Raw genomic sequence first — 22,650 nt, forward strand, 5'->3', positions numbered from 1 at the left:
CACAATTACACAGTCATATTTCGAAAGTTATATCTTCAATCGTCTTCAAGAATCAAGGCTATGAGAGAGAGAGGCCTTTTCTGAGCCATAAAAGAGGCTTTCTAGGGGTGACTCTTAGGCATAATTATAAGTAAGTTTAGCTTCTTCTTTGCAGGAATAAGTTTCATAGGGGCAAACCCCAAGATCAAGGGCTTGGCCTATTAAATTGGCGGTCCCCCAATGCTTGCAAGAATGTCGGAAATTTCCCAGGTGGGGAAGTTTAGTATTACCTTCTTTCTCTCCAGTCCTGCAGGGGGCTTTGCAAATACTTTTTTATTCTCTGCCAAAATTATTCTAGGATGTTTCAGGGCATCACACTAACCTGAACAAACCAACAAGACCTCAGTCCTTATTCAAGATTCCTTGTAATTATGGTGTTTGAATAAACTGACCATATAAGTAAGATTAGATATTGTGCTACCAAAAATATAATTTTTTTATCAAATGAACATCTCTTCCTTTGGCCTCATGCAGAAGTTGAAGTTTTAAAATACAGTGCCTGTCCCTTTTTATTTTCATTTAGTGATGGCCTAATTTTATTAGGCAAGGCCACGATGGAGAAATAGCGCTCTAACTCAACCCAGTATTTATTTACTTTTTTATGCTATATGTTTATGCTTGGATTTTTTTAACATTGCGTTTTGTCAATTTTTGTGAGAATGTTCTGCTAGTATAAAGGATACATTCCCTATTTTTAAATAGTCCTTTTATATCAGGTAGGTTTCATTTGCTCATCTTTGTGTATGGGGGTGTTACAGAGCTAAGCCAAACCTTTCCAAAGGTTCTCTAACTACTCATTAGTCAGAAAACAGAAATGAATGGAAACCCACTTTCTTATGTCTCCCATCTCCAACTGATGGAGATCTTTTCACCCCATCCCAGTTCCAATCCAGAAACCAACAAAATCAAACCCCAAGCTCTTTGTTTCAGACAAAGTTTTCCCAGGGTGTTTTGGTAAGCAGTTCACACCTGTGCTGGTTTGAAAGGCTATATGTCCCCTAGAAAAGCCATGTTTTAATCTAAATCCCATTTCACAAAGGCAGAATAATCCCTATTCAATGCTGTATATTTGCAACTGTAATCAGATAATCTCCCCGGAGATGTGATTTAATCAAGAGTGGCTGTTAAACTGGATTAGGTGACGGCATGTCTCCACCCATTTGGGTGGGTCTTGATAAGCTTCTGGAGTCCTATAAAAGAAGAAACATTTTGGAGAATAAGAGATTCGGAGAGAGCAGAGAATGCTGCAGCACCACGAAGAAGAGAGTCCACAAGCCAGTGACTTTTGGAGATGAAGAAGGAAAACACCTCCCGGGGAGCTTCATGAAACTGGAAGCCAGGAGAGAAAGCTAGCAGATGACGCCATTGTTGGCCATGTGCCCTTCCAGCTGAGAGAGAAGCCCTGACTGTGTTCGCCATGTGCCTTTCTCACTTGAGAGAGAACCCCTGAACTTCATCGGCCTTCTTGAACCAAGGTATCTTTCCCTGGATGCCTTAGATTGGACATTTCTATAGGCTTCCTTTAATCGGGACATTTTCTCGGCCTTAGAACTGTAAACTAGCAACTTATTAAATTCCCCTTTGTAAAAGCCATTCTGTTTCTGGTATATTGCATTCCAGCAGCTAGCAAACTAGAACACTCTAGCTGTCTGAAGATCAAAGATATGGGTCCTCTTTCTTTAAGATGTCCTCAGAGATGCATGGACTTCCTAATCACCTTCAGTCTCCTTGGTCTATGTCCTATGTTCCTGAAAAGAGGAATAAAAATATGAATCAGTCAATGAAAAGAAAAATTCAGAGCAGCCTTTCCAATACCAGCCCATCAAAAGCAACTGAAAGTTGACTCATAAGAAAGATGTCATTTCTGTTTTTGTCCTGAGAGGAATATAAAGATTTTTTGTTTCTGTTTTTTTTCCCCCTCATTAAAGTTCCACACAGTTTTGATTTGATAATGTGTAGCCAGGTGTCAAGTCAGCGTGGTGGGTTAACCTGTACTCAGAATACTTTCAGTCACTTTGAAAGGAGTTTTCTTTTCAACTTCACTCCTACTTATGTCATCCTCTGAAAAATCTTTACTACAAACATTCAGAGAGTCACAAAAATCATCAAATATCATTTTCTGAGATGGCTTGAGTGCTTTTTGGAAACTGTAGCTTTGATCACAAAGCTTTCTCTGTTTTCTGGAGTATTGAGCTGAGGCCACTGAGGGACAAAGGAATACAAATTGCTAGAGATCGTATAGTTTATGTCCCTGTTTTACTACCCTACTCTCTTTCTAAATAAGTGTTCATAATTGTGACAGTCACATCTCACATTATTTCAACTAGTTTTTGATAAAGGTCTTTGTTCTTTGAACAATTTAATTCTATTTTGCTGGTACTTTCCTTCCTGCAAGAACTGGTATCAGTGAGTATGTTGCTGGGAGATGTTATCAGGAAGAACTTGGGGTGGATAGGCCAGGCTGCTTTATTTTTTTTAAACTTTTTAATTGTATAATATAACATATATGCAAAGAAAAGAAAAAAAAACAATAGTTTTCAGAGCACTTTTCAACAGGTAGTTACAGGGCTGATCACAGAGTTTGTCATGGGCTACCATATGATCCTCTCAGATATTTCTTTCTAGCTGCTCCAGAATATAGGAGGCTAGAAGACTTAAATATTTTTTATCATCACAATCAACTTTTCTTTTTCTTTTTTTGTGAAAAATAACATATGCAAAAAAGCAATAATTGTCAAAGCATAGCACACAGTTAATTGCAGAACATATTTCAGAGTTTGATATGGGTTACAATTCCACAATTTTAGGTTTTTAGTTACAGCTGCTCTAAGATACTGGAGACTAAAGGAGATATAAATTTAATGATTCAGCAATCATATTCATTTGTTCAATCCTATCTTCTCTATATAACTCCCCCATCATTTTCGATTTTTCTATCCCTCTCCTTAGGGGTGTTTGGGCTATGGCCATTCTAAATTTTTCATGTTGGAAGGGGCTGTCAATAATATGGGGTAGGGAGATGGAACTATCTTATGTTCTGTAGAGTCTGGGCTAGGTTTCAGGACTTACCTGGTCCAGGGACCCATCTGGAGGTTGTAGTTTCTGGAAAGTTACTCTAGTGCATGGAACCCTTGTGGAATCTTATATATTGCCCTAAGTGTTCTTTAGGATTGGCTGGAATGGTCCTGGTTGGGGTTGGCAGGTTATGATAGGTAGCAAGGTCTACCTGAAGCTTGTGTAAGAGCAACCTCAGGAGTAGCCTCTCGACTCGATCTGAACTCTCTCTGCCATGGATGCTTTATTAGTTACACTTCTTTTCCCCCTTTTGGTCAGGACAGTCCATGTGTGGAGCTCACCCCTGAAAGTCATCTCCCATGACACCAGGGAGACTTTCACCCCTGCTGTGATGTCCCACATGCGGGGAGGGCAATGATTTCACTTGCAGTGAGTTGGGCTCAGGGAGAGTGAGGCCACATCTGAGCAACAAAAGAGGTCCTCTTAGGCATATTTACAGGTGGTCTAAGCTTCTCTGCTACCTACATAAGCTTCACAAGAGTAAGCTTCAAGATCAAGAGCATGGCCTATTGATTTGGGTGTCCCTAAAGTTTGACACAGTATCAGGGGATTTCCTGATGGTAAGGTTTAATAGTTTCATATTTTTCTTTCATCCTTCAAGGGACTTTGCCAATGCTTTTTGATTATCTGCTTAATATACTCTAGGATGTGTCCAGACATTACATTAAATTATACAGGTTTAAAGGACCTATTTCTTATTCTGGGCTCCCTGTGTTTCAGTTGTTCAAATGAGCTATACAGATAGGTTGAGTTAGATTATGTGCAACAGAAAATTTAGGTTCCAGACCAAATAAACCTTTCTTCCATTGGTCTCAAAGAGTATGTATGGTTCTGAAATATAGACAATGTCTTCCTTACCCCTCTGTTCTGAATTACTTTAACCCCAACCTGTTCAGCTTTTTTCATATCTCTAAATATCAGGTTGTATATATAAAACAGCCTCTCAAAATCCAGAAATAATAAATAATTATTGCTCTAGACTAAATGTGTCTGCTATAAGAGTTTACAATCTAGGCCCCTGTTTTCCTACAAGCATTTTCTAAAGGAAACCATACCATAATTGTTCTTTCATTTCTGTCTTATTTTGCCTCAACAAATGTCCCACATATTGTTGCATGCCTCACAATTTTGTTCCTTTTTGTAGTAGCACAGCATTCGATCATAATTATACACCATCATTCACCAATCTACTTCTCAGTCAGTGCATCCTTCAGCATCATGTAGAAGGCCTAAAGTCCACAGTCCATCAACACTCTCAATTTTAGATAATTTCATTGTTCCCAAGAGAAAGATAACCAATAAATACGCCCTCACCAAATAGGAAATCTAAACCCCATCTTAAATTTTGTCTCTCCCCTCATTATTTAACTCGGCTGTTGCTGTGGTAGTGCTGATGGTTTCCTGTTAAACGTAGCTCATAGTGTGCAGTTGTGGTTTTCCCCCATACCCTGGACTTAAACACTCTTTGTACACAGAACATACCTTTGAAGTAGTTCTTGCAAGAACTAATTTATGTTTCTAGTGTTAATCAGTGGTACACGTAGTTCTATACAACTTCTTTCAATCTTATTCATCTTCAATATGGTAATATTACTTATAGACCCACTAGAGAATCACCTTCACTTCTGTCTATTCCCTTACATTGGAGTTCAACCTCATTAACTAACTGTTCACCCATTTCTAGCTTCTGTGTATCTCCAAGTCCCCTATCTTCTGAATTATAAGCCTCTGATTTTACCTTTACCATGGTCATAAAAGTAGAATCATACAGTATCTATCCTTTTGTGTCTGGCTTATTTCACTCAATCTTCAGGATGTCTTACTGCTGCGTACTATTCCATTGTATCTACTTACCACATTTTGTTGATCCACTCGTCTGTTGATGGGCATTTGGTTTGTTTCCAACTTTTGGAGATTGTGAGTAATGCTGCTATGGACATCGGTGTGCAAATGTCTGTCTGTGTCACTGCTTTCAGCTCTGCTGGGTATATACCAAGTACTGCTATTGCTGCATCATAGGGCAACCAGGCTGCTTTTTGGTATCATCACCTTAGTTCTCTGATATCACATCCTCCTCATTGATTTCATTCCATTTGCTCTCTGCAGAGAGTGCCCTCAGGCAGATGGACTTCATAACTTCCTTCTCTTCACTTGAGCTTTTTAGCTGTGCAAATTGAGAGTCTAGTTCTTTCTATATATTTATCACTCATTCCAGGGCTCTCCTGAGGTCACTGGCTGCACATTCATAATTCACACTGTTCCACTTTGGACTGAAAAGCAGCAATTGTAAACCTTCCAAACTTCTGGGGTGATCTGTTACCAACTCCAGCCTTCAGTCATCAATCCTCGCTCACCAGGCCACTGTTTTGCAATCTCAGTGTTTTACTAGTCTCCTTAAACCCGCCCACATCATCTCTCACTTTTTATAGATTTCATTAGCTGCTATGAGGTTTTTCTTTTACTCTGTTACAGTTTTTGTGTCAATTTTTCTTGGATTATCTGCAACTGACTGTTCGTCCTCACTTTGTTGGCTTGAATCAAGGTTAAAGGATCCAGAATGGTCTTGATGTGACTCCAAGCTGAGATTTTATTTTTGGGAGGGGGCAGGCAGGTCAGGGAACTGAACCCAGGTCTCAAGCATGGAAGGTGAGCATTCTACCACTGAGCCACCTGTGCATCCTCCAAGCTGAGATTTTTACTCCTCAGTTCTTCTACCTGTTTCTGTAGACAATCTATTTCATCCTCATATTTTTCTGTGGAGTAACTCAAGTCTAGTTTTTTTGAAGGTACTTTCTGACTGTATGGCTTAGCATAAGTTCACTTTCAGTTGTCCCCTCTGATAATCTCTTTGCAAGGATTTACAGGAGTGATGGGAATTCTGCAAGCTGGAGAGTCCCTGGCTATAAATCTTCAACCAAAAAATCGATACCAACTGAACAAAATACAGGGTTTATTAGGCATATGTGTTCTAGTTTGCTAGCTGCTGGAATGCAACATGCCAGAAATGGATAGGCTTTCAATAAAAGAGGGTTTATTTAGTTGACGTATAGTTCTTAAGAGGAAAGGCAGCTAACTTTCATCTGAGGTTCTTTCTTACATGGGAAGGCGCAGGGTGATCTCTGCTGGCCTTCTCTCCAGGCCTCTGGGTTCCAACAACTTTCCCTGGGGTGATTCCTCTCTGCATCTCCAACGGCCTGGGCTGAGCTGTGAGTGCCAAGGTGAGGTATGCTGAGCTGCTTGGGCTGTGCTATGTTGTGCTCTCTCATTTAAACACCAGCCAATTAAATCAAACATCATTCATTGCAGCAGGCACACCTCCTAGCTGACTGCAGATGTAATCAGCAACAGATGAGGTTCACATGCCATTGGCTCATGTGCACAGCAACAAAACTAGGCATCTTCACCTGGCTGAGTTGACACCTGAACGCAACTACCACAATGTGTTAGGCTGGCATAACTTCCTCAAGCAAATGGAACATGTAATGGGTAGAGTGAGTAACAATATCATGTTCTGCACAGTCTGAGCCATGGCAGCATTTCAGAATCTGGCCAACTCTGAAGTCCCACTGACCTCAGCTCCTAGCAGTAACCGAAGCCACCCACCTCCCATATTGATTAGAAAGACCTGGGCAACAGGGACAGAGCTTATTTGTTCTTCCATTCAGGACGACACTGACCGATGTTCTTTGGATTGTTCAATCAACAGCAAATACACATGATTCCACTACTTTGTAATCCATACTCTCTAATTTGTCTGCAAGAACAGATGAGTCATTTTGTCAAATGCCTTTCTAAGATGATGATATAATTTGTTTATGTTCACTGTAATCCACTGAGCTACAAGCCTAATTATCCAATAACAAAAAGAAATTACTTTGTCAATATCTATGAAGTTTCTATGGGCACATGACTCTCTTAAGTGCCAACATTTCTGTTAGAAACTTGTGACAGGGATCAACATTGAGTTGTTTGCCATTATATTTGAAAATCTCTGCTTTTAAAAAATCAGGACATCTATTTTGACTACCCTCAACTTTCTGTTCTGTTTCCCATGCATGATTTCCTAAAGATTTTTATCAACTACATCTGCAAATTCTTTTAATGCTCTCAGACAGAATTCACCTGGCCTGAAAACTTTAGCTCATTTAAGTTGGTTAAATACTTTCTGCAGTAGCTACTAACCCATGTCAGACTTTCATTTCTTTCTTAATTTTTAAAATGTTCCCTTCTAGTATTTTTGACACAATATTTGGTACATTCAAAAGAATATCAAGAACATATAAATTATAAATGTATATTATAAACATATATAAATGCATATAAATGTAACTTATAAACATATACATACATAATAATGCATAATATAATGAACACCAGTGAGAGTACTAATCAGTATAAGATCTGAAGTATTACCAACAGCTTATATTGTTTATATTTATCATTCCCTTCTTAACAATAATAGCTTTATCATAAATATAAATAGATCGCTTATTTTGCTTGATCTCGAGTATTACACATAGTATTACACATAACAAATTTCTGGAATTGCTTTTTTCCCCACTCAAATTATATTGAAACAATTCATCTATATTGAGGCATGTAGTGATGGTTCATTCATATCCACTCTTATTATAACATTCCATTGTTTGAATATTTTATTTATTTATTCTCCTGTTAAGGGACAAGCGGTGGTGCTTAAAACATACCTTCAAAGGGTGCACGGGTGGTTCAGAGGTAGAATACTCACCTTCGATGTGGGCGTCCTGGGCTCGATTCCTAGACCATGCAGCAACCCCCCCCAAAAAACAAACCATGCCTTCAAATCCATTGACACTCCTTTTATCAAAAGGTAATTCTCCTCTTGAATATGGGCTAAATTTAGTAACTTATCTTTGATGAATATATTTGATTAATGTAGCAAAAGTGATGCTGTATGACTTAGGAAGTTAAGTCAGAAGTTGTTTATAATACTATATATTACTACGCCTTGGAACCTCTGTCTTGGAACCCTTCCACCATGTATGAGGAAGCCAAAGTACCACTGCAAAGACTTCTCAGTGGTGTTTTGGAGCAGCACCAAATGAGGGCCTAGAAATCAGGTGTTAGACACGTGAGTAAACGAGCCTTCAGGTGCTTCCAGGCCCCGTCTTTGAGCCACCCAAGCTGGTTCCTGGTGTAGCAGAGACGATATGTACCCACCATGCTTGGCAGGTTCATGAGCAAAATAAGTGTGGTTGTCATTTTAAGCTTTCCATGCCATTTAACTTTTGAGATGGTTTGGTACACAGCGAAGGATAATCAGAACAGGACACTTGGAATCATTGCCGATTTTTTCCTTTTACATACCTTGCTACTATAAACTTTCTCATCTTTGTCTCAGGGCACAAGAGCAGGAGTATCTGTACCTGAAGAGTAAGAGCCGGGCCACAGTATAAATAAAAGTTCCACTGATAAGAAGAGCCGACATTTTCAAAGTAGTTGTTTCAAAATAGTAGTTTCAAAGTAGCTGTATCGCTTTCCACTCTCACCAGCAATCCATCAGAATCCCTTTGATAAGCATCCTCTCCATTCTCCCTACCCTTAGACTTTTTAAGTTTTGGCAATTTAACAGCTTAGTTTACACAATTTGAATTTTATTGATAGAGTGAGAATCTTTAAATAAATACATTTTTATTAATAAATTTTGTTAGAGAAATTGTAGGTTTACAGAAATATCATGCTACAGAATTCCAACATATCACCCTATTATTAACACCTTGCATTGGTGAGATACATTTATTATAATTCATGTAAAAGCGCTTTTATAGTCATGCTAGTAACTATAGTTCATCATTACAATAGACTGAGCATCTTTTAATATGCTTACTGGCCATTTGTGTTTCTTTCCTCTTCTTTCTATGACTGTTCATGTCTTCTGCCTGTTACTTTTCATTTTATAATACATCTAGATTGATTTTATGTATAGAATGGGTTAATTCTTTTTAATATATGAACCATCAATTGCCCACACACCATTTATAGTGTAGTCGCTCCTCCCTGCACTGATTTATGATACTACTAATGTCATGTATTAAAGTTCCATATATATGTAGGTTTATTTCTGGGTTTTCTGTTTTTATCTAGAAATCTATTTGTCTATTCTTATAGTTTTATAAGTCTTGATAACTTGGCTATTCTTGTCTCTTTGTTCTCACATATATATTTTAGAATCATCTTGTCAAGGTCTAAATCAGTTGAAAATGAGAAGCTGCATGCAATCCATCAATTGGAGATTTTTGACATTTTTGTAATATAGACTCATTCTATTTATGAACAAAGGAAGTCTTTCCATTTATTTAAGTCTTCTTTCTCCAATAATTTACAAGTCTTGCCTAACTTTCGTCAGATTTATTCCTAAGTACCATATTTTTTTTGTTGCTGTTTTAAATGGTTTCCTTTTAAAATATCATTTGTTGCTGATGCATAGAAATGCAATTCATTTTTAATCTTACTCTTTTAGCCAGTCACGTTGCTAAATTATTTTATTATTTCTAATTCTATTTTTGGAATTTTCCATGTAGGTATTATACTTATCTGGAATACCAGCTTTGCTTCTTCTTTTCTTATTCTTATGTCTTTAATTGCTTTTTGTTGTCTTACTATGCTGGCTAGACTCTAAAGTTCAATTTTGAATAAAAGGCTTAATTTGTGAACATCTTTTCTTTCTTATTTTAAAGGTAATGCTTCTAACATTGTCATTAAGAGTAATGTTTGATGTAAATTTTTAATAGGTAACCTTTAACAGGATAAGATTTTTCCTTTTATTCATATAATTTAATGAAAAATTTTATTATGAAGTGAATGATGAATACTGGAAAACAATTTAAAATCAGGTTTATTGAGGTATAATTTACATGCAGTAAAATTCATCTTTTCTAAAGCATACAGTTCAATGAATTTTTTGGCATGGAAACCTATAATATTTGAGACCAATGGGTTGAAATTTACTTTCATGACAGATTTGGCATTTTTTCCTTTAAATTTTATCAATATTTGTTTTATATATTTGCTTCATATATATTTTTTGCTTTATATACCTCCTTAGCTTTATCATAAGTCCTAGCTCCATTATCTTGATAACAGTGCAGCTATTGTCTTTAGGACAAACCTCTCCTCCCCTTCCTCCTTCTCTGTTCACCCTTTCTTCCCTCCTTCCTTCCTTCCTTCCTCATTTTCTTTCTTTTCTTTCTTGTCCTTGGAAGATCTCCCTTATCGCTTGAGAAACCAGCAACACCTCTAAGAATGCATTCTGTCCAGGATCTAGTTGTTCTGTGGGGAAGGGGATCTGAGAATACTACTAGCCATAATTCCAAAAACAAAAATCTCTTGAATGGCTTTTTAACCATGCCAATCCTATCATTTGCAGAATTTTCTCAAAGAAAAGATGGAATCAGCAAAAGAGTTGACCTGTTCTGTTTGCTTTGTAACAATGCTGACTGATTTCAGTGTACTGCAGGTTTGGATTGCACAGGCATATGTGGGGCCCACAGCACTAATTATTTTTCCATCCCGGGTTGAGTTCCTTTCAAATTATCACCATAGCTGTTGTGTTAGCTTTTCCCTAGTTCCTATATCACCCCAGGCTCCTTTCTCCAAAGGATAGCCTCACCATCTACTTTACATGAAAACACAGATGTTTCCTTCATTCCTTTCTGTCTTAGTTTCCTAGGGATGCCAGATCAATGTGCCACAAACTGGGCAGCTGGAAACAACAGAAATTTATTGTGTTATAGCTCTGGAGGCCAGAAGTCTGAAGTTAAGGTGTCGGAAGGGCCACACTTCCCTCGAGGTCCGTAGGGAAGAATCTGTCCCGTGCCTCTTCTAGCTGTCGGTGGTGGCTTGCTGACAGCCCACTGTGTTCGCTTCCTTCATTGTGGCATGGTGTTCTTCTGTCTCTCTGTCTGTGTGCACATTTCCTCTTAGAAAGGCACCAGTCATATCAGATTAACAGTTCACCCTACTCCAATATGAGATAATTAGATAAACTTGTCTAATTCCATGTGTTATGCCCCTATATCCAAATAGGGAGACCTTCTGAGGTACTGAGGAGTAGGACTTCACCATATCTTTTTGTGCAGGATGAGGGAAGGGTGTTTCACAATTCAATCCATAACAGCACTCTCTAGATCTTTTCCCTTGCCTCATAGGAAGATGTGTTCTTTCTCCTTTCTAACTCTAGCTCCTCCGCTTGTGTTCCTGATCTCGCCTATTCCTGCTTTCTCCAACCCACGTCATGTTATTTATTACTTCTCCAACCTCTCCCTTTCTAATGTTTTATTCCCCTCAGTTCACATTCTCCTATAGCCTTAGTCCTCTAACAACACAACTTTGACCCAGTCTACTATCCCTTTTCCCATTCATATATAGGGACAGTAATGACTTCTCATTCTTATTAGACTCTATGTATTAATTTGTTAAATTCTGCCAGAACGCAATATACCACAAATGGAACAGCCTTTTTACAGGGAATTTATTAAGTTACAAGTTTACAGTTCTAAGGCCATAAAAAATCTGGATTCCAAACTAAGGAATCCAGAGAAAGATACCTTGACTCAGGAAAAGCTGATGTCTGTCACTGGGAAGGCACATGGCTGGCATTTGACGGTCCTTGTTCCTGGTTCCATTGCTTCTAGATTCTGATACCAGTAGTTTCCTCTTAAGTCTCTGTGGCCCTTCACCTGGCTCTTCTTGGACATCAGTCTGGGTCCTGGCGTACTTAGCATCTCACGGGAAGGTGCATGGCGACATCTGCTGGGCTCTGCATCCTCAGACGTCTGTGTCTAGGCATCTGCTCTCTCTCTCAGCCCTCCAAGCATCTCTAGATGTCTGTGTCTCTGTCAGCTCTGAAACAACTGCCTAACTTTTGTAGGCTCTCTCAGCCCTAGTGTCTCCTTGGGTTTCTGCATTTTCAAACATCTGTGTCTGCATCTGCATCTGAGGTTTCTCCAAAATGTTTCCCCTTTTAATGGGCTGTAGTAAACTAATCAAGACCCACCTTGAATGGGCAGAGTCACATCTCCATCAAATCAGAATTTCAAAACCACGGTTGGGTGTGTCACATCTCTATGGAAACGATCCAATCAAAAGGCCACACCCACAACTGGCCGCACCACATTGCCATGGAAGTAATCCAATCAGAGGTTCCACCCTGAACCGCGGGTCTGCCCTGACAAGATTGGATTAGGAAAGAAGCATGGCTTTTCTGGGGTACATAACAATTTCAAACTAACACACTCTAGACGCCTTGACACTTCTTGGATTCCTTAACCTTACACCTCTTGCAGTGGCCCATTAACTAAAATCTCTTTCATCCAAACATCTGAATGAAATTTTGCCTTCTGCTAAGAAACTGACACAGTATCCAGGTACCTTGGATAAGTTGCTCAGCTACTCTGAATATCAGATTCTTCACCTGTAAGATAGGTATAATTACATAGGATTCTTATTAGAGTTAAATGAAACAGACAAGTAGAAATCTAGTTCCCCAAGTTCTAGTGATTACTATTATGTGTTATAATCTATGTCCTATCTCTTCCACTTGAATTGTTCTTTTGAAGGTCACTATTCACCTAACCCATTGACTTGTCTGCTTATATGGGGAAACAATTTAAGAAAGTATTGAAAACATATAGAGGAGAAAATGAGAAACTGAACTCAGGAAATCATGAAAAGTGGATTCAATAACAGAATAATTACTGGAGAGATATATACATAGATTCAGAACATTACTATTACATACTTCACAGAACTAACCTCATTAGTCCAGTCATATCCAGCCTTTGAGGTATCCCATGTTGATCTGCACTCATCCTTCTCTGATCATGCATCCTCCCTATGAACTTCATCTAGAGAGAGTTTGAATTAGTCCACATTTGCCCCCTGTCTAGCCTGACTTGTGTCAACAAATAGCACATATCCCATAGATGCTTGACAAGAGTTGACCCAAATATTCTGTTTGCCTCTTACTACCTGTTTACTGTCCCCATTTGCTAAGTCTCCTGGGTGTGTCAATCCTCGAGAGACCTTGAATGCTCTTATTGGGATCAATCTCACTGCACTGCATGACAGCGCTGGCCTTAGGACACCTCCTGAAACTATTGTCACCTTAATTCTTAGTCTTCTACACCATTTTCTTTGAAGTTTGATTCAGCTCTGGGCTGGGTGGACATTTTTCTAATTTTCTAAGACATTTTTCAGTTCTGAGACAAATTAATCCCCCTTTCCACTGAGAGCCTATGGGCCCTTTGTGTAGTCAGGGCAGGAATGCTATTTCTTTCTAGCCAAGCTAATGCATGTCTTAGTACATTCTCTTTTAATTAATAGTGATGGAATATTTTCCCATCTTTGGATGAATCCTCCCCATTCAGAGTTGCTATGATTCACGTGGAAGAGCAGTCTGAAAATTTATGTTTTTCACAAATATTTGAAAAGAAGACACTTCATACTCCAGGACAAGAAATCATGGTCTTGCCACAGGACTGTCTATTTGGAATCCCTTGGTGTTGAAAGACCAGTATCTATCCAGTGACCATAAATATGAGCAGCGTGTGCATGTACTAGGTGAGGCCATGGCTGAGCTCATCCCATGGACAGCCCCACTGGCTGCTCCTTACTGGATCGGTGGGCCTTCTTAGTGTCACATGATCACCTCAGGCATGCCAACTTGGTTTTGATTTTTATGTCCTCCACTTCTTTGCGGCTTATGCCATTCTACAAGAATCTAAATTCTATGATAATAGAAGCTTATATAATGCCAAACACGAGAGCACATTTTGTATTTCAGTGGCCTAAGTTTAACTTGAGTACCTAGTAATTTCGAATTGCATGACTAAACAGCCCGTTGTCCTGCTGTGAACCTAACCCTTCCAGCCCTGGATGTGGGTGGAGGGCAAGGGTTTCCTCCTCAGATAGGGAGGGGACACAGATGTCCTGGAAGAAGCAAGGGCTTTTCACAAGAAGAGGGAAACAAAAGGAAGAATTGTACAAGTCTCATTAAAAGGACCCAGCTGAACAAGAGTGTCTGGAAATGCTTGAAACTGCCATCACCGAGAGGCAAGAACAAGAAAAACTGAAATTTACTGCAAGATTTCTGAAGGACTTGATTTAGAAAGCTTTGAAAAAGTCATAACTGATTTAGCCTGAGAGGGCTCTGACATGCAAAGAATGTGGTGAGGCTACTTTGCTCACTGCTGCAACTGGCTTGGATGTTACAGATGGAGCAATGTCATTCCTAAAGATTTAAAGTTCCTTACACATATATCTTCTTTATAATCTCCACTATTCATAGAGTGCACCTCAGTGTACCCCACTATTTAACTACTTGATTTTCACTCTTTTGCCTCAGAAGAGAGTCATTTTTCTTTTTTTTTTTTTTTCTCGTATGTTGTATGGCGGGGTCACATTTCATTGTTTTTCCATGTGAGAATCCCATTATTGCAGCACCATTTATTGAATTTTTTGTGTGTTTGGTTTTTTTGTTTGTTATTTGGGAAGTACATGGACTGGGAATTGAACCCAGGTCTCTTACATGGAAGGCAAGAATTCTACCCTTGCACCCCTGTCATTCTCTTTTTTCTCTTACCAATGATCTATTGATAAATTAGATCCAGCCTTTTCTATGACTTGGGCAATTGCACTTAATCTCACCGTTCCTGATTTGACAAGAACTATTTAAAAAAAGCCAAAGGAAACACAAACAAATTTTATCTAGGTAAGCAGGCTGGAGAAGGAGAAAAAGGTAGAGCACTTCTCTCACCACTCCTTGACCCAAGAACTGATCAAATTTAAATTATATTATAAACTTCTTATTGCCTCTTGAACATCTGATGTAATAGATATTTGTAAGAGGTCACAGGCCTGGTTTCATAAACCAATAGTAGGCATACATTTAGGTTCATGGTCCAAGGCATGGCTGTGGTTGAAATATGTCATGGAAATGCAGATACCAGCCCATGCCTGGAAGGTTTGTTTTTCAGTTCTAAGTCTGGGGCCATTGCCTTGAATGTTATTGATCCTAAACTCATATGGCTGAGACCTATGACATTTCTTTGATTAAAATGTTAAATTAAATATTCAAAGTAAATTTTACACTAGAGCTATTCACAGTTCATATTAACTGGCAGGCTCTGATCTTTGCCAATTACTCACCTTAATTAATTCTATGGGGTTGGAACAAAAGCATTATGTCATAATTCTAAAAAAATCTGCCGTAGAGCGTTATTTCTCTGACTTTTTCTCTAAACTTCATGCAAGTTTCCTCTTTAACAAATTATAGGTCTTGGTTTAACAATCTAATATTTTACAAAGGGAGCAGGATCTATCTGGATAATGTAAGACTCTTTCTGGGTCACCCTCAAGCATTGCCTTGAATACAGCAATAATTCTAGCCTCCACGCAGCAACCCAAGTTGATTTCTCTAAAACTCATGTCTGATGATGTCATTCCTTTCCTTAAAACCACGGAGTGTTTCCCACTCCCCTCAAGATAAATTCCAAACATAAGGTTGCAGAGAAGCAATTGGACCAGCTTAGACAAATATCCCTTGGCCTACTCACTAGTTTCAAATGAATTAAATACTCTTTAGGCCACACATTTTTAAGGGAAGGAAAAGAATTATTTATTGGGGAGTATTAATCCAAGAGAAGGAAGTTACATTATTTGTCACCCTTATTCTCTCTCTCTCTCAGAGGACCACACTGAGTGTTTTAAAGGGTTGGATATTCTTTCCTCCATATGAATTTGAATGACAGTAGATGCTGGGATAATGGTTCCTCCCAGACACTGGATGAACTGCAGGGTCCTCAAATGTCCATCCTAGGAGAATGAGAGAAGCAGGGTTGAGTCAGGGCATAATGCAAATACAATGCACGTTACATCAGCAAGTTCTCTAGTCTGTGACCAAGACTCAGACTTGCATTATGCTTATTACCCCTATTTCTACAGTCCTCCAACAGAACTAGGTCTTTTTTTTTTTTTTCATTTTTATTGTAACAAATAACACCATCAAATTTCCCATTTTAACCACTTTCATGTTAACAATTCAGTAGTATTAATTGCATTCACAATGTTCTGGCACTATTCTTATGATTCCTTCCTAAAAAATTTCCCAAACTCTTCCATCACCCCAAACAGAAATTCTGTACAAATTAAGCATTAACTGTCCATTCTCTACCCCAATACTGGCCCCTGATAACTATACTCTAGTTTTTCACTCTATGAATTTTCTTATTTTAATTTTTTCATATCAGTGAGATTATACACATGATATTATGAAGATTATTTCATGTTGTTGCATGTATCAGAACTTCATTCCTTTTTATGGCCAAATAATATTCCATTATATACATACATCACACTTTATTTATCCATTCATTGATGGACACTTGGATTGCTTCCATCTTTTGGCAATTGTGAATAATGCTGCTATGAACATCAGTGTGTAAATATCTGTTTGATTCCCTGTGTTCACATCTTTAGGATATATACCAAGAAGTGGGATTTGGGGACTATATAGTAACTCTATACTTAACTTTCTAAGGAACCACCAAACTGTCTTCTACTGTGGCTGCACCATTTTACAATCCCATCAACAATGAATGAGTGTTCCTATTTCTCCATAACCTCTTTAACACTTTTAATTTTATCTTTTTTTTTTATTAATAGTAGCCATTCCAGGGGGTGTGAAATGGTATCTCACTGTGGTTTGGCTTTACATTTCCTGAATGGCTAATGATGTTGAACATCTCTTCATGTGCTTTTTCGCCATGTGTATATCTTCTTTGGAGAGATTTCTACTGAAGTCTTTTGCCCATTCTTAAAATTCCATTGTCATTTTGTTGTTGAGTTGAAGGATTTATTTATATATAATAAATATTTAAACCTATATCAGATAAGTGGCTTCCAAATGTTTTTTTTTTTCCATTATGTAGGTTGTCATTTTACTTTCATGGTGAAGTCCTTTGAGGCACAAGAGCTTTTAATTTTGATGAGATCCATTTAGCCATTTTTTCTTTTGTTCGTGTGCTTTGGATATAAAATCTAAGGATCCTAATACAAGTTTCTGAAGATGTTCCCCAGTGTTTTCTTATCAGAATTTCATAGTTTAAATTATTATATTTAGGTCTTTGATCCATTTTCAGTTCATTTTTGTGTAGGATATGTTTTGATTACTCTCTCTTTAAAATAAGTTTTTATATCAGGAAGTTTGAATCCTCCAACTTTGTTTTTCTTTTCCAAGGTGTTTTTGTCTATTTGGGGCCCCATATACTTCCATATGAATTTAAGACTGACTTTTCCATTTCTGCAGTAAAAGTTATAGTGACTTTGTGTGGGATTGTGTTGAATCTGTATATTGCTTTGGGAAGAACTGACATCTTAACAATAGTTAGTCTTCTAATCCATAAACACAAAATTCTCTTCCATTTATTTCATTCTTTTTTAAATTCTTTCAGCAATGTTTTATAGTTTTCTATGTACAAATCCTTTATGTCCTAGATAAAATTTATTCTTAATATTTTATTCTTCTTAATTGCTATTGTATATGGAATTCTTTTCTTGATTTCATCTACAGATTGTTACTACTAGTATATAGACAGAACTGATTTTTTATTTCCTTTTTTTTATTAATTTTTTCAAAAGGATCTTTAATTTGGTTCACAGAAATTTCCACAGAATGCCCACATTGGTATGCATTGAATTGTTTCAAAGCACATCTTAGCCAACAAACTGCCTCTTCTAATTAAAAACTGAACCTGTAAAAATTCGTAACATCCATGATAGAAGTGCAGTCAAGCAACCATCTTCTTGCCAAGTTCTGGTTTCTATTTGAATCCAAAAGACTATAAAAGCAGAAATTTCCTTGACATGTTGGCCTGATTCACTTTATATATGTTCAAGATATGACAAAATATTTTCCTTCATAGCAGATCTTATACACTGCAGTAAGCAATGGAAACTTGTTGACTAGTCCTTTCTGTTTGAGGATGTAGTACACATCAGCAGAAGTCTGAGGTCCTTGGAGCTTCTGCCCATTTGGCATCTCATTCTCCAATTCTTCAAGGGTCTTTCCATTTCTGGCAAATGTCTTGCCACCCTGCAGTTCTGACCTCCATAACAGGTGGTGATCAGGTCAGTCACCCAAAAGCTCTGTAGGAAGGTGGCTGTGAACACACAGCCCTTGCAGAAGATCCTATTGAATGCAGTCATATCCATGAGTCCCAGGAAACAGCAGCTTTGGTGTTGTCTCCACAGCGAAGGCCATTGCAGGACCCAGATCCCACAGCTATGATGTTCTTAAGACCACCAAAACGTTCAACATTTCTGCATCATCAACAATTTTTGAGTTAACTCGAAAAGAAGTTCTTTGAAGAGAAGGCCATTCTGCATTACTTTGGTCTCACAGAACTTCTCTGCAGTCCCCTCACATGGCCAGTGATGCTCCCAGGCTGACGTTTATGCCATGGCTATGGGCACTGATGTCAACGACTACCTTCTGTTGGATGATGTCAGAAATGAGTTTCAGGGTGTGCCACAGTGGCTCAGCAGGCAGGGTTCCTGCCTGCCATACTGGTGATGTGGGTTCGATTCCCAGTGCCTGCCCATGCAATAATAATAATAATAATAATAAAATAAAAAAAATTAAAAAAAAGAAATGAGTTTCAGCCTTTCCAAGCCCTCCTCCATTGCATTGATCAGGGTGATAACCAATGCTTCTTTTAGCACTCTCCCAGTAATCTCATCTAGATTCTGTGAATGAACTGGTGAGAAATGACAAACACCAGCAGTTCTGCATTCTACACTGCCTCAATGAGATATGAGACAATGTTTTCTGGCAGCTGGTGTCCAAAGAGCTATTGTACATTTTTGTGGTCATTATTTATGATGTCTGTCAATTTCCCCCCATTAACTGTTTCTTCAAAGACCCACATCTCAACTATGAAAGGAAACTTCTGAAGTTTATTGACATTATTACCAATTATTTTTGCGACAGCTGAACCCCAATTCTCTGAGCCCATGATGCCCACTTTCAGGGGCACTGCTGCCATGGCAAGACTGGAAGGCAGCAGACTGTGCCGTGCCTCCCTGACCAGCCATCTCCACAACTGGTTTTTGTGTGTTGATCTTGTGCTCTCCCACTTTACTAATTTGAGTATTAGCACTAGTAGCTTTTGTTATAGATTTTTTAGGAATTTCTATATGTTGACTCGTGTCATCAGCAAATAGGGAAAGTTTTACTTCTTCCTTTTCCATTCGGATGCTATTTTTATCTTTTTCTTGCCTAATTGTTCTAGCTAGTACTTTCAGTACAATGTTAAATAGCATTTGTGAAAATAGACATCTTGGCTAAGTATAGAGTTGCCATATGATCCAGCAAACCCTTTATTAGATATGTATGTGAAAGAACTGAAAGTAGGGGTTTGAATAGACATTTGCACACTGGTGTATATGGTGATATTATCCATGATTTGCAGTGAATAGAATTAGCTTAAGCGTACATCAAATGATGAATGGATGGTTGAACTGGGGTATACACACATGTTTTGGTTTACTAAACACTGCTGGAATGCAATATCCCAGAAATGGGTTGGCTTTTATAAGGAAACTTGTTAAGTTGCAAGTTTACAATTCTAAGACTATAAAAATGTCCAAACTAAGGTATCCAGGGAAAGATATCTTAATTTCAAAGAAAGGGCCAATGATGTTTGAGGTTTCTCTCTCAGCTGGGAAGGCACATAGCCATGTCTGCTAGCTTTCTCTCCTCATTTCTTAAGGCTTCCCTGGGGGTGTTTTCCTTCTCCAAAGGTCTCTGGCTGTGTGGTCTCTCAAGCTTTTACCAAAGTGGTTTCCTCTTAAAGGACTCCAGTAATGGAATGGATGGGTGGGGTAAAGACACTTCTCCATAGAAATCACCTAATCAAAAGGTACCACCCACAACTGGGTGGGTTACATTTCCATAGAAACAATAAAAAAGATCCCACCCAACATTATTGAATTAGGATTAAAGAACATGGCTTTTCTGTGGTGCATGGCAGTTTCAAACAAACACATTCCACCCTCTGGACCCCCAAAAGACATGTTCTTAGCATATATGAAATACATTCATTCCATTACAATATCACAAAGAATAAACCATTTCAGTAACAATACAGATACAATACAAAGCCAGAAACAGTACAGAATCTCATCAAAGTCAGCTAAAAGCATGGTCTGTCCCAAGGCAAAATTCTCCTCTGGCTTTGGACCTGTAAAACTCAGAACAAGTTATCTGCAGCTAATACACAAAGAAGGGACAGGCATAAGATTTATCTCCATTTCCATAAGGAGATATTGGAAGGAACACAGGGGTCAAAGATCCCAAACAATTCCTAAAACCTGCAAGGCAAACTCCATTAGATTTCAAAGTCTGAGAGTCATTTATTCTCAGGGCTTTAGAAAGCGGCAGTTCCACACTTTCCAAGGCTTATGCAGCAGCCCTGTTCTCTCCAAATGCAACTTTGGGGAGATTGGAGAAACCACCTTTTCCTTGATTCTACCCTCTCCAAGCATCAAGGCAGCACCCAGGATCTCTGCCATCTCCTGGGCTCATGCTCGATCCCCTCAGGACAATACTGTGGCAGCAAGGCTCTCCCCAGTCCCAGCGAATGTGCTTCATCCTCTCTGAGGCCTGGGGCACTGAAATTCCCACCTTCTGCCTTTGGGGCAAACTCACCCTCTTCAAGTGCGTGGGTGGGTCTGCTCTCCTGCTGTTCTAGTTTGCTAGCTGCTGGAATGCAATATACCAGAAATGGAATGGCTTTAAAAAGGGGAATTTAATAAGTTGCTAGTTTACAGTTCTAAGGCCAAGAAAATGTCCCAATTACAAGTCTATAGAAATGTCTAATCAAAAACACCCAGGAAAAGATACCTTGATTCAAGAAGGCCAATGAAGTTCAGGGTTTCTCTCTCATCTGGAAGGGCACATGGTGAACACAGTCAGGGTTCCTCTCTCATTTGGAAGGGCACATGGCAAACACAACATCATCTGCTAGCTTCTTCTCCTGGCTTCCTGTTTCATGAAGCTCCCCGGGAGACATTTTCTTTCTTCATCTCCAAAGGTTGCTGGCTGATGGACTGTCTGCTTCACGGTGCTGCAGCATTCTCTGATTCTCTCTGAATCTCTTTCATTCTCCAAAATGTTTCCTCTTTTATAGGACTCCAGAAACTTATCAAGACCCACCTAAATGGGTGGAGACATGTTCTCACCTAATCCAGCTTAACAATCACTCTTGATTGAATCACATCTCCAGGGAGATGATCTGATTACCGTTTCAAACATACAGTATAAATAGGGATTATTCTGCCTTTATGAAATGGGATTTAGATTAAAACATGGCTTTTCTAGGGGACATTCATCCTTTCAAACCGGCACATTCCACCCTCTGGACCCTAAAAAAGACATGTTTTCCCCATACACAGAATGCATTCATTCCATAACAATATCACAGAACCTTAAACCATTTCAGTAACATCACAAATACAATACAAGGTTAAAACCAGTACAAAATCTCAAAGTTAATTACAAGCATGGTCTGTCCTAAGGCAAAATTATCCTCTGGCTCTGTGCCTATAAAAACTCTAAACAAGTTTTTTTGTTTTTTGTTTTTTGTTTTTTTGCTGCCAACATACAAAGGAGGAACATTCATAGGCTACATACATGCATTTCCATAGGGAGGAAGGAACACAGGGGTCACAGGACCCAAGCAGTTTCAAAAACCTGCAGGGCAAAGTCCATTAGATTTCAAAGTCTGAGAGTCATTCATCCTTGGAGTTTTAGAAAGCAGCAGTCCCATCTATTCCAAGGGCCTACGTAGAGGCCTGCCTCTCTTTGAATGCAACCTTGGGGGACTTTGGGGAGACCACCTTTTTCTTGGCTCCACCCTCTCCAAGCATCGGGGCTGCACCCAGGCTCTCTGCCATCTTTGGGGCACACACTCAGCCCCTTCCATGTGATGGCAGCCAGGCTCTCCCCAAACCCCAAGGAATGTGCTTTACTTTCTCCAAGTCCTGAGGCAGCATAACTTTTCCACTGAAATGAGGTGGAAGGCCCATTCTCTGCCTTCGGGGCAAGCTCACCCTTTCCACATGCTTGGGTGGGTCTGTTCTCCTGGCCCAAGGCTTCTTGACTTCAGACCTCAGCCTCCATGGTTTTGTCTCTGAAGTTATTTTTCCTCTAGTGTGTCCCTTCTCTGTCCCTCTTAGTCCTGACTGGCAGTGGTTCTCTTTATACAGACCCTGCAACACTCTCGTTGGGTTTCTATGCAGTAGGCTCAGATCACGCTCATCAGACGTAAGGAGCTTCCAGAAATCCTTCCTAGATAACTCCATGTCCGATCCTGACTTTCTCTGAAATGGCTGACTGGTTCCATATTTGGTTAAATCATCACACAGGGTATTATTGTCTGTGGTCTCCCTTTCTAGAGGCCCAGAATTTTCCAGGACATCAATTTCTGTTTTTTTTTT

The 22,650-nt window shown here is 39.0% G+C and overlaps 2 pseudogenes; both read right to left on the minus strand.

Annotated features, from left to right (window-relative positions):
• Window positions 1–2,023: 2,023 nt before the first annotated feature.
• LOC143650996 (ORC ubiquitin ligase 1-like) lies at window positions 2,024–6,643 on the minus strand (annotated as a pseudogene).
• An 11,400-nt stretch (window positions 6,644–18,043) lies between these two features.
• LOC143650997 (glycerol-3-phosphate dehydrogenase 1-like protein pseudogene) lies at window positions 18,044–19,196 on the minus strand (annotated as a pseudogene).
• Between the last annotated feature and the right edge of the window lie 3,454 nt (window positions 19,197–22,650).

Source organism: Tamandua tetradactyla, chromosome 11 (assembly GCF_023851605.1).
Source record: "Tamandua tetradactyla isolate mTamTet1 chromosome 11, mTamTet1.pri, whole genome shotgun sequence".
Lineage (NCBI taxonomy): Eukaryota > Metazoa > Chordata > Mammalia > Pilosa > Myrmecophagidae > Tamandua > Tamandua tetradactyla.